This window comes from Thermobia domestica, chromosome 8, assembly GCF_964235325.1.
Source record: "Thermobia domestica chromosome 8, izTheDome1.hap1.1, whole genome shotgun sequence".
In the NCBI taxonomy this organism is placed as follows: domain Eukaryota; kingdom Metazoa; phylum Arthropoda; class Insecta; order Zygentoma; family Lepismatidae; genus Thermobia; species Thermobia domestica.
Genome location: NC_137461.1, coordinates 96808276 through 96825426, shown reverse-complemented (window position 1 = coordinate 96825426; position 17151 = coordinate 96808276).

The window sequence follows — 17151 nt, the reverse complement described above, 5'->3', positions numbered from 1 at the left end:
GATCTCTTCCTATCCTATAACCGGTGTCACGTCAGAAGGGCCCGAACAAAAGGGCGAGGACAGAAAGGCCGTATTCAAAATGGCCCAAGTCATAAGGGCCTGAGTCAAAAGGACCCTGGTCAGAAGGGCCCCGGTCAAAAGGGCCCCGTGACAAACAGGCCCCACGTCAAGAAATCTGAGATATAGCCTGCAAAACTTCAGAAGTAGAAAAATACTTATTAGATGAAAAATATTACGTGTACATACCTGTTTATTTGTGTTGAAAAAACATACATGTGGAAAAAATATAGGTTTAGTAAAAATGTTACGACAGACCAGTAATAACGATACGCGTGGACGGAGGAAAAGCAAATATTGCAGATGGGTATTGGGGTATGGACATTGAATGGGGTATGGACTTCATGGCAAATACTTTAGATTCTGCGATATTTGATATCACACAATATCTTTTGAATGGAAAGAGGTGGGTTTGGCACATCAATTTAGGCTAGAATGTTCCGACAGATGTTAAAAAATCTATCTTCATTCGTTCTGGACAGGCAAAGAGACACGTAGATGTAGAAAAGTAAAAGGTTGCAGGTGTGTTGATGCGAAAACTGCACTGAGTGAGGGCGTGGACATAATGACAGCCATCTTGGATTCCGCCATATTGGATATCACATAATATTTTTAAATGGAAAAGAGTATGTTTAGCACATTAATTTAGGATTGAATTTTCCTACAAAAGAGAAAATGATTTATTCTTTACCAATCCTCATTCTTTTACGAGCAATGTGTGCTATGTTTGACATTAGTGTGTAGTAGACAAAAGTATCAGAACAATAAAATAATAATGTGGCGGAGGAAAAGCAAATGTTGCAAGTGTATGTTGTTGCAAAAACTACATTGAATGGGGATGTGGACACTGTTGATCAAATAAATATTCAGATATTATTAAACAAACTACTATAAACTGTCCTCTAAAATTATTTTATCCTCCAAGTTAATACAGTTAGTATTTAATAGCAAACACACAACGATTTATAACTTTCTTTAAGCATTTCGGCATCGTTGTTACAATTTCCCTGGTGTAGTATGGGAAAATATTGTTTAAATCTGTACGTAATGCTTTTCTCAAACCTTCTTTCACCGTAACTCGTATATATTGACCTTACGTTGCAATTCGTTCCAAATATTCTCAATGGGATTAAAGCCGGTACTATGGTGTGGGGTTTCGCGCTTTTTTGGGCAGTTTTAAAGCAGTCTTTTATTTACAACATATACTTTGTTTCGGATCAACATCTTCATAAAATTAGAAGTCCTTGTAAGAACGTTAAGACATATTTATTTTATCAGAATCCCATCAATACACACTAACTCTCCAACGTCTGGTTAGCATATATAACCCAAACCATTACACTTCCTTCTCTGTATTTTACAGTAGGCTGGAAGCTCTTGACATATATTTCTGTATTTACTTGTCGAAAAACTATTATTGTATCATCAGATTCATGCAGGTTTAACTTAAATTCGTCGATAAAACACATTCCCACCAGTTTTTGGGTTTATTTTCAAAAGCTCTAGAAAATTTAAGTATCTTATATTTCTTAATTTGGGTAATACATGGTTTCTTTCTAGCAATTCTACCATTATATCCTTCCCGTATTAACTCTACATGGTACAACACTGACCAGAAGAAACATCGTTATCACCCACTACTATTTGAACGAAGTTGTTTAGCTCTACCAAATATTCGAAACTGCACATTAAAAGCAGCATTCTATTGCTTTATAGTCGTAAAGTAACAATTAATCACAAATATACTTACTATTAAAATATGTTATACATATGTGGCAACTTCTCAATATTTTACAAACGCAAGCAAACGAACACAAAACGTTAAGAACACAATGAAGTACTATTTATTAGTTGCCTGTCTAAATACTTTCTTCTACTAGAAACAAATGTCAAACTTAGCACACACTATCGCGTAAATGAATAGAGATCGGTCATAAGTCGACTCAGTTAGGGATCCGCACGAGACAAATCGAGACAGAATTTTCCTGAGAAAATTCGGGTCGAGACACAGTTCTTCCAATAGAAAAATGCACATTTTTCGAGTCGAGACATCACATTTACAGTACATTTTTAGACAAGACAGCCTCAAATCTTGTCTCGTGCGCATCCCTAATTCAGATTATCGTTTGTAGCAAGATTCTAGCCTAAATTTATGTGACACAAGTACCCCTGTCTATTTGAAAATATTTTATGGTATATAATATGCGGAATTCAAGCTGGGTGCCATGATCATTTAACGCAGTTTTAAGACCAATACCAACCTGTAACATTTACTTTTCCTTTGTCCATTTGTCTCTTTGTTACTGCCCTGTCATGATACTTTTTTCTATTAGATACATATGTCAAACACCCTGTCTGATAAAGAAATGGCAATGTGTCAAAAATGAGTTCACATTCTCATTTGCGGAAATATAAAGCCTAAACTGAAGTGTAAAATCATAGCCTTTTCCATTAAAAAATGTGCGATCCGCAATATAGTGTAATTCAAAATGGCTTCCACGGTGACCACACTCCAAGCCAATGCAGTTTTTGCAATAATATCAATTGCAACATTTGATTTTCCTCCGTCCACGCATGTCGTTATTATTGTTCTGTCCAAATACTTTTGACTAACCCTGTATGGAGATCCACATGTATATTCTTACACCAAAATTAAAGAAACGATTTCAAGATAATATTGGCCATATAATACGTGTTTTTCTACTTTGATTCAGGGGCAGAAATTGAATTTTAGAACTAAGGAAACTGTCATTAATAGATAGTCTGATTGGGGTATGTCTCGAGAATACAAACTCAGACATATATGATGTGATTTTCACTTTAGCGTCCCTTTCAGCAGCGGGACTGTATAAGATGTGGACCTACTGATTAACGTGGAATTCGAGCCACATGAGATCCCGCCGGGAATCGAACCCGGGTCTTCCACGTCTACAAACTCAGAGAGACGTGGTTGAAAGCAAACTTTCATCGTGAACCAACTTAGGCGATAGGGATTGTTGCAGAACAAACAGCAACCAAAAAAAATTAAGATCACCATTCAAGTTTTCTTTTTGTCTCTAATAACCACTGATATTCTTCCTTCTGTTGGACAATCACTTCAACTTACTAAGGTGGCACTATCCCCTCGTGGATCTTTAATTTCCACTCCTGTTTTGATTTCAGGCTTTCTGGCCGTGGGACCATTTCTACCAGGGCCCTTTTCACTCAAGCCCTTTTGTCGCGGGGCCCTTTGACCCGGGCTCTTTTGACGCAGGGTCTTTTTGTCGCAGGGCCCTTTTGACGCGGGGACCTTTTGTCCGGGGCCCTTTTGACGCGGGCCGTTTTGACTCGGGCCTTTCTGTCCTCGCCCTTTTGTCCGGGCCCTTCTGACATGGAATCCTCCTCACTACATGAAGTTACCAGCATATAGTATGCTACTGCTTTCGGTCCCCATAGTTAATTCCCATGTACTATTTCTTCTTGAAAAGCTGCTGTTACTTCCTTCATTTTCGCGTATTCTCGGATTTCGTTCCAGAACTTGAGAAAGCTTAAAGAGAGTATAGTACTCACTATCACTGGCACAACTTTCCCTGATACTGTTTACGTTCATTGCTTCGTCCAGTAAAAGAGCTGAACTCTCCCAGGCAATCAATAGAAGCAGGTAAGTCAGCGAAGTTGGCTTTGATGAATGCAAGATTATCGACGTCTTTCCTATCCTGAACAACTGTCTTTGCCTTGAAATACTAGCAGCTTCAGTGATGACGAATTTTTCTGACACCTTTATATTTCCTCGAAGTTTTGAAATGAGGCAACTGCAGTAATAATGTTCGGCTAACAACCAAAATTTCCAGTGAGTGATCTAAGAGCGGTTCTGGATTCGATTCCCTGTGAGGACGTTCGGTCGAAAAATTGTAAAAACTTTTCTAGGTCAACCATTCTGAGTGAAGTTTTCCCTGAGTTGTTTAATTCACACTAGGCAAATGTTGGGATGGTATCTCACATAATGGTCTTAAAACACTTTCCTTCCTTCTCCAATTTCCCGGAGAATGTGATCACCGAAGGGCGCTATTCCATATCTTTAACCCTGAGAGCAGTGCTTTTGCTCTTTGCGAAGCATAGTTGGTGATATTTGTTCACAGGCCGTAACGATTCTCCTTTTTAGGTAGCCAATGTCATTAATTTTATACTGGTAAACAATAGCTTTAAAGTGCCCCCAAAGATAGAAATTCAACTGAGTTAGGTCGGGTGACCTTGCTGGCCACTCAGCTGGCCTATGCCGAACTATCCAGCTACCGGGAAAGTGTTCATTGGGCCATTGATTACATTTCAACCATAATGCGTCCGTGCTTCATCTTGTCAAAAATAGGACATTGTAGTATCTACTGTCACAAAATTACTCGTTTTATTGTTCTTTTAAAGTTTGACGCATAATTATTTGTTTCCATTTACGTTGAATAAGCATCGGTACTGTTTGTTCATAAACAGATGCCCGTGTGCACACACTTGTAAGTACCCTTTTGCCTGAAACAGAAAGTAAGCCTATGAAAACGTGCTATTTCTGGACGAACACGCGTATACCGAGAAAGCCTAGATACACGTATGACATCTGAAATGCTTTTACGGATTTTTTCTGTCCGGCATCTTTTGACAAGGAAACAAGGAGTTAAGTTTGTAATGTAAATTCGTAATGGCATTTTGATGGAGCTATAGACCTGATTGCATTAAAGAACATGTTAATATTGATTCAGTAGATAAAAATATCCCACCTTTTATCTTCTTAAGAAAGAAATTGACTCAGGTCAATTTCGTAGTTTTCAGGGTCAATAGACTTCGTACTATTAAGTCATAATTATTAAATCGAAAATTTATGTTGAAATCTTAACGTCACCAAGTAAGAAATAAAACAGATAAACAGTGAGAATCTGGGCCTTAGTCATGATCACCAGCGTAATGAAATCAACAAATTAATAATTTTTCTCGCAGGAGAAGAATGGAAAGAATTATTTGGGTCTAGCGGAAAACGAATGAGTGTTAGAAATGTTGGGGGAGAAAAGAACAATTTTAGATATTATTAAGAAGAGGAAGAGAAACTGGTTGGGACATTGTCTAAGAAGAAATTGTAGATGGTATGGTGGCAGGAAAGAGAGGGAGGGGGTGAAGCAGACTACAATTAATGGATGATATAAAGACAGAAAGATCATACGTGAAGACGAAGAGGTTAGCGGAAGACCATGGAGCATGGGAGCTTCTGAGCTACGGCAAGTGACCTGCCAATACGGGCAGAATACCTATGATGATGATGATGATGATGATGAGGCTGTTCATAAATAATATGACCAATCTAGGCTGCTAATAAACGATAGATTAAGAAGAAGACCAAACAAATGGATTTATAACGTGGTATTAGGAGTCATTAATTTATGTAGGAGAACTCTCTTGTAGCTAAGATAGCGTGCGTGCCCTTGGCATGGGAGACCCGCGTTCGATTCCTAGCCGGAGCTCATGTGATTCGAATCCCACTTTAGGCTCTAGGTCGACATCTCATATAACCTCGAAGCTGAAAGAGAAGCTAATGTGAAATGAAATTAAAATAAAAGTTTATGTAGAAATATCAAAAGTAGGGGATACCGACACTTGGAAAGTTGAACTTAGCTAATATCCGAGAGATATATTGTACTAAATTAAATATTATTTCTTTTTGTGGATTTCGCATTGCCTGATTTGGGGGGTCATAGACGCACACACTTGCATGACCAACTTTCATAAAAGATTTGTTTCATCAAGCATGTTGGAAGAATTTTTTTCCCCACACGCGTACATACCAACTTGCTGTCCAACTTACTAGAAGAATGAATCGAAGGAAAGAGTCACATGATTTCTTCTGCTATCGTGATTGGCGGACCTAAATGCAAAACAACCAACTTGCATGAACGAGCACATACACGGTAAACATGTATGAAGAACGGCAAAACCATCATGCATGTTTACAGAAGATTTTGAAAACTTTCAACATACATGAACGAGGCCATAGAAAATAAACTTGCATGTGGTTTTATCATTTTTCATGCATGTTGGAAGATTTCTTCACGCATGTGTCTGCATGTATGGGCTCCTATTCATTCACCTGCCTTCAATTGTTGACCACTGGAATCAGTACGCGCAATCTAAACAAACATGGCGTACTGATTATCAGTTCATGAATGAGCTCAGATCGCTGCGCAGAATGTTACGAATGGTCAGCCAAAGATCCAGATCTCACTGTGTGTGATAATTTCAAACCTCGCACAGTAGAGGAATTGGATGTACAGATTTCAAAAGGTTATTGCCTACATTCCAAATGATTTCTTTCTGAAAAGTATCATTTGCATTCTTGGCCGTTTAAGAAAGCTGATTAAGAACAGAGATGCTTATGCTAAGATTTAACTTACATTTTTGTTTTCTCGTCTAACGAAGAACATGTACATATTTTTCTAATAAATAAGAACTTATAGTACAGAACTTATAACATTTTTTTAACATAGTTATTTTCCACTCACCCATATATTTGTGCTGTTTGATCATTAAAACTTGAGTCTTAAAGTTTATAGCACTTTGAGAAGGTGTCCCGACAAAGCGTACCACTTGAATTTTCGCGAAAAAACGTACCACTTTTGACGACCTGTCATAAATGACAACTTATCATGGATTAATTAAAACATTTCTGATATTTATTGCACGACAAAATGTACCACTTATATAAATTACAACCTGTCATGGACTAATTAAAACATTTCGGATATTTAATCCGCGACAAAACGTACTACTTCATGTTAAGAAACTACTTCCTCATGAACAGGTAAAACAACGGCAGTATATGGTTGAGAAGAACAGACAGGTAATGTATCGAGTTATCAAAGTGCAGAAACTCATTAGTAAAAGAGGGCTCATTTACAGAGGAAATCTAGCAGCCTATAAACTGAAAGGCACAGCTATAGATCATGGAAACTTTTAAAGTAATTTAGATAAGGTCACCGAGAAGAGTCAAATACGAGGAAGTAAGCAGGATAGTGGTCGCATAACTTTTACTAAACACGGTGAATTATGTTTTGAGTGCTATCAGCACACTTATTAGAGAAGATATTTCGAAAGAAGTCTCTCAAGCTTCAATATTTTCTGTTCTATTAGACACTACTCAAGATATAATAGTTTCAGGCCAGTGCTCTGTTGTTTTACGGTATGTTGTTAAAATGGTTGTTAAACAAAGTATTGTTGTCATTGTAAAATGCATATTTACCACAGCCAGTGTCTTTGCGGTTTACTGCTGGAAATTCTGCAGAAGTTGAACCTTGATATTAAGAAGTGTATTTGAAATTCAACCGATGGCTCAAGTAACATGCAAGGACAATATTCGGATTTTTTCAATTCACCTATGATCAGTTACACGTGTGATTCAGTTGATTTTGAGTTTAACGGCCCTTTTAGCAGCGAGGCTATATGAGGCGGGACATACTGATTTACGGGAAATCCGAAGCACATGAGCTCCCGCCGGGAATCGAACCTAGGTCCCCCACGACAAAGGCGCATACGCTAACCGCTTAACTACTAAGAAACTCAGTTACACGTGTGGTGTTACGCTCATATACTGAATCATGTCATATGTGATCTGACAAAAAATTGCATTGATTGTGTGTCATTAGTTCTGCTGAATGATTGTTCGATATTTATGCATGAGTCTTCTCAGCGAATGTACATTTGGAAGATCAAATGTTAACAAAGGCGTCTTACAGTTATTGCGGAAACAAGATGGTAGAAAACACACTGTTTTTCAGAAAAAGTTTGGTCATTTTTCGAACCCAAAAAGTGCTTTGTATATAGAGTTGACCATAACAATTAAGAAAATTGCTTCTACAGAAAATATCAAACCAAAAGCTAGGTGTAAAGCGAAAGGATATATAAAAGATCTCAAGTTTAAAACAATTCGGACAGCAGAAATGTTTCTTAAGATATTTCAAGTGACGACCTCTCTGCCAAACTATCTCCAAATAGAGGGTGCTGCTAGTGTAGTCCTATCGGATGGTGCAGATACTCTGTTAAAACTGAAAGAGTAGAGAGATGATTTTGAATCCGTTAAGAATGCTGCATTAAGCTTTGCAGAATGGGCCAATAACAAATTTGAAGACTTAGAACGTTATTTCTGTCGACAATTCGCCTTCAGAGATGGACAAAGATTTTTCCTGTGAATATGAAGATGAAGTTGCTTCTATCCAATGACCAGGTACTGCATCGAAGCATTCAACACAATATTGGACATGGTAGTTTTGAGTATTTCTTCAAGATTCAAGAAGCAATGTGCTTTATGGATTATTTGGACCCTAGACACTTCAACCAAGTAACAGAACTTCCAGACGTGCCTTTCGATAAACTTACATATTTTCTGAAAAACTTCAGTTAAGAAGTTTCCAAGGATACTATAAATGTATTCTCTTCGACTTTTGAAGAACGTGGATATCCTTGAAAGTCAGTCTTGATGACGAGCACAACCGAGGAAAAATGACTGTGCAGATGGTGCAAGTGATTCAGAATTAGGAGAAAATACATTTGTTTACAAGAAAAGCGAATGCAAAACGTGTTGCAAAATTGTCCAATATGCTGCTTTTTAATTTTGCAGAATTGTAATTTGTGCAGTAATACTTATCCAGGTTTCCAGCATACAAATTTTTATTGACTTTGCCCGTAACTCAGGTAACATGTGAAAGAAATTTTTCAAAATTGAAATAAACTGAAATACGTTAAAAATAGGCTAACGAGTACCATGTCTCAGGAACATTTGAAAACATTTTGTTTATGTCTACTGAAAAAGATTTATTAAAAAATATTTCGAATGCAAAAGTGATAGATACAGTAGCATCAAAAACTAGTACACTAAAACATATGCTAATTTTGTAATATAGTATACGTTCTCCTTGAACTTCATATAATATTTTGAACAATTCAGAATAATGTACTGATGAAAGAATATCAGGTTTTAATTGTCAATTGTTAATACTATTGACTTACTGTAGAAAGAAAACTGTGCAATTGATTTGTGACATTGAGATGCTGGTGGCCCTTGTGGGAGAAAGCGCCCGCGCCCCTCTAATAATGCCTATCCGTCCTTGGTCCAAAGCCTGGATAAAGTGTGATGGAAATCAGCAAATATTCAAATATTCAAATATTGCTGGTCTTGGTCTGGCGAGAATCTTGCAGGTATGGTCTTAGTCTTAGCCTTAGTCTTAGTCTTGGTCTTGCATCGGTACTTTTCTCACCACCAATCTGTTCAACTTTTAACCTTATTTTGGCCGATATATATATACTTATATACCGTCCTATCAAGTGGTACGTTTAACTAACCGAAGGATGAATCCATTATTAGATGGCTGATTGGAAAACTCTTCGCAAGTAGCCCTCCAGGCAAGTGGTACGTTTTGTCGCTTGTCATTATTTAAAGTGTTTTTAGAAAACCCTTCACAAGCAGCCCTCAGGGTAAGTGGTACGTTTTGTCGGTGGTACGTTTTGTCGCTAGTACGTTTTGTCGCGTATTCCTTTGAGAAACGAAATTGACAAGATTGAGTAAAGAACAAAACCCAATGAGAGACTTCGTATCATGATCTTCATAATATTACAAAAAAAAAAAAAAAAAAAAAAAAAATCAGGATGAATTAGTTAACTGAAAATTATTTAATCTGAATCTGAAACGATGCTACTGAAAGCAGAGAATGATCTAGAAGGTAAAAACTGGGGGGGGGGGAAACCAGAACCCAGACTATGTTAGGTATATCGTGAGTTTACTACAAACTTTCAAAAATATATAATTATTAAATAATAGCTTGAATTATTTTTGTCAATCAAAAAAATGGGGGGGCCTAGACCTCCGTCCCCGGGCTACATCGGCCACTGGCTGAAAGAAAACCAGAAAATAACTAACCTAAGGATGAATCCAGAGATAGAAATACCAACAGTTTTTTCCTCATTTAAAGAAATTAGAAAAACAAGAAATACAGTGCTTTTTTTTTTCTTTGTGTAATTTCGTTTTGAGATTATGAAACATATTCCTTGAGAAGTGATTTAGAAGAGCACAAAAGAAAACATTGCTCAGACAAGCATATTCAAACACCATCTTACAACAATATAATTTATAGGGGCGTCAAATGCCTTTTCAAGGATACTCAGATATTGTTTGGTGATAAATATATAACATTTCCACGAATTAACGAGTTTATTCTCGTGGGAAAAAATATTTACCAAATGCTCGTGTTTTCTGTGTTTACTATCGTAATAAATGCTTCTTCTTCTTCTTCTTTTTAATGTATCAAGGTCTATCTCTACAGAAAGGCACAAATAAACAGAGAAGAATAAAAATTATTATTTTTTTCTTAAGATGACAGCTAAACTTTAACTTAACTTTCTGACACGAAATGCTTACGCCAACTATAACTTTGACCGCATCTCGAGCAGAGGTAAAGTTTTATGAGCGGGATTGGCAAGGTCATTTACGTACTCGTTGCGTTGTTACATAGATTACGCGTAATTTACTAATAATTTATGTCACGCAGAAAATTAAAATTTTACGCAATGTAAAAAGAAAATATATATTAAAAAAAAACTAAAACATTCCACAGCAGAACACAAGCAAAAGTAGAACACTAAAGACAATACCTTCAAACTTGTTAGCAACAACTAAAGTGATTAGACTAAAACTTAATGGGCCACAATCTCACCTTGCCAAATTCTCGCGGGACAAAATCTCGCCTGGCCAGAACCTTGCAGGATGAAATTTTGCCTATAGTCTAGGGGCCACCTGTAGGTTCTGTTGGAACGAAAAGGTCGAGAGCGAATTATTACTGGACTTTGTCTAATGGTACTAGTAGATGATTTCTGGGTTGGTGACGTTCGGATATCCGTGATTTTTTTTGGCAATGTGGCCGCCAAGGTCAAAGGTCGCCGAAAATTTATCTGTCAGAAATCTTGAAATATATTTAAAACAGTTTTTTTTTAAAAAAAATAAACTTCTACAAAAGTTTCTCAGATTCAAATTTTCAGCAGATTCACTATTTTTACCTTTTCCTCCAGTCGCGTAGCGTAATAAAAAAAATGGGGGTACGATTTCCTAAACTACTTTATAAATATCTGGAACATAAAATATCCATATGGTAAAGAGGAAGTAGATATTTCAGGGGAGAAAGTTGGTTGCATGCACATCTCTGTTCTACCCGCTTCCCTCGACATGACACTTGCTTAAAACCTATCTTTATCGAAAGAACGTGCGCAAAGTTAAATGTTGACATATAACGTAAACGTATACGCTACATTTTATTTAGTCTCACCTTAGGTAGATTATAAAACGAAATGACGTTCAACGAGCCATCTTATAGCGCCACGTTGCCACTTATTATGAGTTAGAAGGCGGCGGATTTGAGAAAAAAAGGAAGAAAGTAAACCAAACAGCGCAGTGGAAAGCGACATAATAATAATAATAATAATAATAATAATAATAATAATAATAATAATAATAATAATAATAATAATAATAATAGAAGAGAAAGTGTAATTACTTACCATACGTAATCTACTTCTGGAGGCAAGAAACACCGAAATCTTGACTCAACACAAGTTCAGTGGGAGAGAGTTCGCAATCATAAGGTGGAGATAAAGAACTTAATGTCCGGCTTCCTTTGCAATGCGGTCTATTCTGTAGGAGACTTCTATGTTAGAAGCAACTTTATTTAACATTTCTATTACTTCAAATTTGTTCCAGTTTGAATAAGATTAAACACCTTTAGTTTTTAACAATTCTACAATTTCTATTTTAGTACATGATTCCGAATGGATTTTTTCGTCTTTTACAGACTGTCTTGGGTCATTATCAATCACGATCACGGAATTTGGTGATACACACCTGTTCACAAAAAGCTGGAAAGTCGTTCAGAAACTAAGTCCGAAAAAGCGAGCCTAGATCCGTCACAATTCCCGCAGATCTATACACAGGGAATTGCATGTTCCCGCCGTTCTTCCGACACAGTTCCCGACACTAGCTGCAAACCGTACTGTCATCCGAGCGATATGAAAATGTAAAAACAAAATCAAACTACTTATTTCTGAGATTAATATTGATTGCACACCTCATGCACAGTTCCAATATGCAAAATCAACCATTATCTTAAGTAGAAATTGCTGAAAACTACAGAAAATGGATATTTAAACCTCCAAGTAGGAACCTGTGCTTAGAGCGATTCTATTATCAATATTATAACACAATCTCTTGTAAGTTGCGTCTGTGGTCAAGCGGGGTTAGTACTGCTACTGACATTTCTGAAACGAAGGGCGACGGTTCGAGCCTCCGTGCAGAAAGTTAAAGTTTTTCTTCCTTTTTTTTTTAAATATATGAGAACTTTTTCTAAAATATAAATTTCTACTGTGAAGTGATTGGAAACACATTATCCGACAAACTGTCACTTTTCAAATCCCTGTCACATTTACTAGCCCGCCATGTCCAAAATTCATATACGAAAACGCTAAAATGAGAAATGTGAACACAGTTGAATACCTAAAACCACATTTCCAAAATGAAAATTATTCATATACAGTATACCGTATATTTCGGGGGGGCTTTGCTAACTTCATTCTTGAAAATGTGAACATTCTACAAGATATTTCATTCATTTTAAATGAGGAGTTTGTATAGCCCTATAGTATTTCATCTTCTTAAGTTAAGGAATTCATGATTTTACATTAGTTGTGAACCTCCAGTGGGATTCGCAGTTCACTGTTACCAAACAATTTAACTAAAATAGATTCGATGGATACGATTTCTCCTAATTTGGGTTTATCTTAAGATTCTACTTGTATACATCATAAATACCGTCATAAGTTTGAATGTGAATAACACGGACAGTATTAACACCAAGGTAATTTATTTTGGTCGTGTTTTACATTGATATGTTGTACACCTGGCGCACGAATCATTTTTCGAAATGCCCCGCCTTGGCCTTGATGCAGGCGCGAAGTCTGTCCGGCCACTGGTCAATGGAAGTACGCACCACGTCCATGGGAAAATTGTTCACTGTTTGCATCAATAATTGTTTCAGACTGTCGACAGATGGATGCCGTTTATGGCAGACCTTTGCATGAAGGATTGCCCAAAGTTTTAGTCCAACGGGTTAAAGTCCGCGCTGCTAGAAGGCCAATCAGCGGTAGAAATGAAGTTGGGCACATTCCGTGCCAGCCAGTCCTGGGTTGTTTTCGTTTTGTGGCCTGGAGCGTAATCCTGCTGGAAGGTCCAGGGAACATGGTAGCAGACAGTGGTTTCACTATTGGAGTTAGCACTGTTTCCTGGTACACCTTGGCAGATGTTTTAACACCTTGTTCGCAAAAATGCAGCTACATTGTGCCTGAGTAGCTCACTCCCCACCAAACCATCACTGAGACAGAATGATGTGCCCTCTGAACCCTTGGAGCTGCCTTAGCAGCTGCATTAGATGACGTGGCATACACACGGTCATTTTGGGCGTTGTAGGTCTGCTCAATTGTGAACACCTTTTCATCAGTGAACAGAATCTTTCTGTGCAGATTGTTGGCGTAACGCTGCAACAGTCTCTTTGATTTAAGGACCCTTTGCGACATCAATGTTTGGGTCAGAAAGTGACCAGTCCACCTCTTATACGCCCGTAGATGTAGGTCACTCCTGAGCACACGAGACATGCAATTTCTGCTGATGTTCATCTCAGCAGCCATCACACTTTGTGTTCGAACAGGATTTCTTCGAATTCTTGCTGCAACTGCTTTCTGGACCTGCGGGGTTCGTAGCGCTGGTGGTTCGCCACTCCTTGCGCGGTAAGCTGCCATTCCAGTCTCGGTGTATCGCTGTATGGCGCGATACACTAATCTCTTGCTGATTTGTAGGGGTTTCTGGAGGTTGAAAATCTCACCTGCTGTCTTCCCGACCTTGTGTAGTGCAATTACTGCTGCACGATTTTCGTAATCGCCCCACTCCATCAGTATTCAGTACAATATCAACATAATGTCATGATCAGTCAAACACACACTACAAACATCTTCCGCTTTATACACAGATGGCAGCACTGTGCCACTCCGGATGCCTACAGCGCCACTCCAAACTTTGTGACAGTATTTATGATATAACTAGGTATATCCATTCATTTTGAACCGTCAATTTTTTCGCTTTTGCTATCTAAATTAAGAATTTTATGACCTTGATCATCCTTCTTCTTCTTATCATTGTTTTGACCTCAGAAACACTTATATTGTTACATATATTGTAGTGGTGCAGTTTAATCCGTAGAAGATTTTAGCCTGCGAGTTTTGACCCAGCGAGATGAGTGGCGGATCTAGAAGGTAAAGACTGGAGGGGCTGCAAGACTCCAGACTATGATAAGTATATCATAAATTTATTATAAAGTTTCAAAAATATGTAAATAATAGCTTAAATTATTTTCGTCACTCTGAAAACTGGAGGGGGGGGGGCTAAAACCCCGGGCTAGATCCGCCACTGAGCGAGATTTTGTCCACGAAGTTATAGTCAGGCAAGATTTTAAGCCGCAAAATTTTAGCTGGTAAGATTTCGGTCCGCAAGGTTTTGAGGGACGAGGATTCAGCCACGCGAAATTTTGGGCTGCGGCGAGGTTTCGGTCGCGAATATTTTGTCTGTATTCCATAAAATATTATGAAATGTTTTAAAAGTATAATCATACGGCCCGCAAATCATAATACTTACTTATTATTTTACAGGCAAGGCTACTTTATGAAGTCAACATGGTAATTTATAAAATTGGATATGTATACTTTTTACGTGTTATTACCTAACCAAAGTTGCAGGTGACAGGTGGTGATGATTGAGGCAAGGAACTATAGTATAGTACCACAGCAGGAAAGTGTGCACACTGAAACAAATTATTTTCATTCTGAAATAATATAAATACGTGTATAAGAAGTTTTAAGTTACGAAACCACAGAAGCGCGCTACGCGCTGCGATTTCCGAATAAATCAATCAATGAACGTTTGTAGATTACATTATAGAAAACTAGGTACGTAGATATTCCTCAGAGTGGTAGGCTGACGGTTCGCACTGAGGCAAATTGACGGATACTAACGTAGGAATGAGGAATAACCCACAGAAGTTATTATGCAAAAAATGAAAATGACATGAAATCTTTCACAATTATACCCTTTAGATTAAGCGTGACGGATGATTAAGGCAAGTGAATGATGATCTAAGAATTGGTGGAATGTGAATGGGGAAGGAAACGGGAGTACTACGAGAAACTCACGGACTTACTTGGCCGGGGATCGAACTAGGGACTTCACACACAACAGGTAAGTACTCTACCACAGAGCCACCGTGCCCCCTAACTTATTGTGCAGCTTGTCTAGTTACAGTTGTACAGAACTGTATTTCTTTCGGTACAGCATGTACCGCTGTGAGGTAATCATCTTTAGAAACTTTTCTGTAGAAAATCAGAGTTGTGTAGGAGTTATTGACTGGTGATTCCCCCAAGCGTGTCCAATACTTGGATGAATGGTAATAGTCAGATGAGGCTTGAATTCATTCACGAAATTCACGTCTGTGGCCGACTAACAATCTGCATGTTCTGCATGAGTGTGTCGCTCACACTCCTCTATAAAACTGGCGTATGATGTGCAATGTCTTGAAAGAGAGTTTTAATTCTCTTCTTCCGTGGGACGATAAACAGTGAACGTTTTATTCTGCTGTTCCAACAAATTTTGCTGTGACTTATTAGGAGACGGAAAAGATGCGGGAAAGAATGAGATGAAATCTTTAAGTTTTACGTCCCATGGTTATGCCAGCTAGGCTAAAGGAAACGGCGATAATGAGAAACGAACGAAATTGTGGAATGAAGAAAGTCGGAGGAAATGGGAGAACCCCAAGAAAACCCACTCACACGATGTTTGTCCACCCAAAATTTCACTTGGCGCGAGCTGGGATCGAACTAAGGTCCCCATGCACGAGAGGTGAACTCTCTACCACTGAGCCACCGCGGCCCCCGGAAAAAAAAGTGGTTTCAAAGGAATGGAGCAACCTGCCAAACTACACATTTGATCATGGCATATTTGGAATCGGTGTTAAGTCACTGTGGCCAGCCCGCTCTACCATTGAATTGTTCTTATAAGATATTTGAGGTTAGCAGCTTACATACACATTCATGCATTTCGGAAGAACTGTGTACACCATTTCACGTGCGATCGTCTAGGGAGTGTTGAGGAAAATTATCAGAAATAATGCATGTGAAAAGTAGTAAAAGGCGATCAATTTCAATGTTTTAGAGGATCTTCATGGTTTGTACCACTTTTGGAACACTCATGTATATTTCCACTACTCTATTGATGCTAAGTAAGTGTCTGGAAAAATCTATTTTACCTTAATTACAAAAAGCATAATTTATCTATTGCAGTTGCACACAAGGGCGCCGAATTCTCTGTAAATTTGGGGGGGAATTCAGATGCAGACGACATATATATGAGGATTTTAAGACAAATTGCATTCAAATTATGCCAAATATTGTATATTCACAAATACAATGATGGGCCCCACATGAACTTTGGGGGGAGCCCGGGCCCCCTGCCCCCCAGGATCGGCGCCCTTTTTTGTACACATAACGTATTGTTACAATTCTGAGAGGAAACGACCATATTTGTACACTTAACTATCTCTATTTCTTTATAAAGTTTCATTTCATATAAACACAAATAGATCTTCCCGTATTTTTTTCTAATGGCATATTGTGCTTTAACAATTTTAAATAATAATATAATTGCTAATTGGTGAAACTGCTTGAGGAGACATGCTGCTTATGGAAGGTAAAAAGAGCAAACAAGCACGACTTTGACAAGAACTTGATTATAGTTTGGGAGACATCTATCACATCATAAAAGGGGCCCGATCAGTGGTAGAGCGTTCACCTCCGGTGCTTGGGGTCTCTGGTTTGATCCCAGCTCCCGCCGTGTGGACTTTGTGGTGGACAAACACCGTGCTCGTGGGTTTTCTCGGGGTTCTCCCGTTTCCTCCTACTTTCTTCATTCCTCCATTTCACTCATTTCTCATTATCACCGTCTCCTTTAGC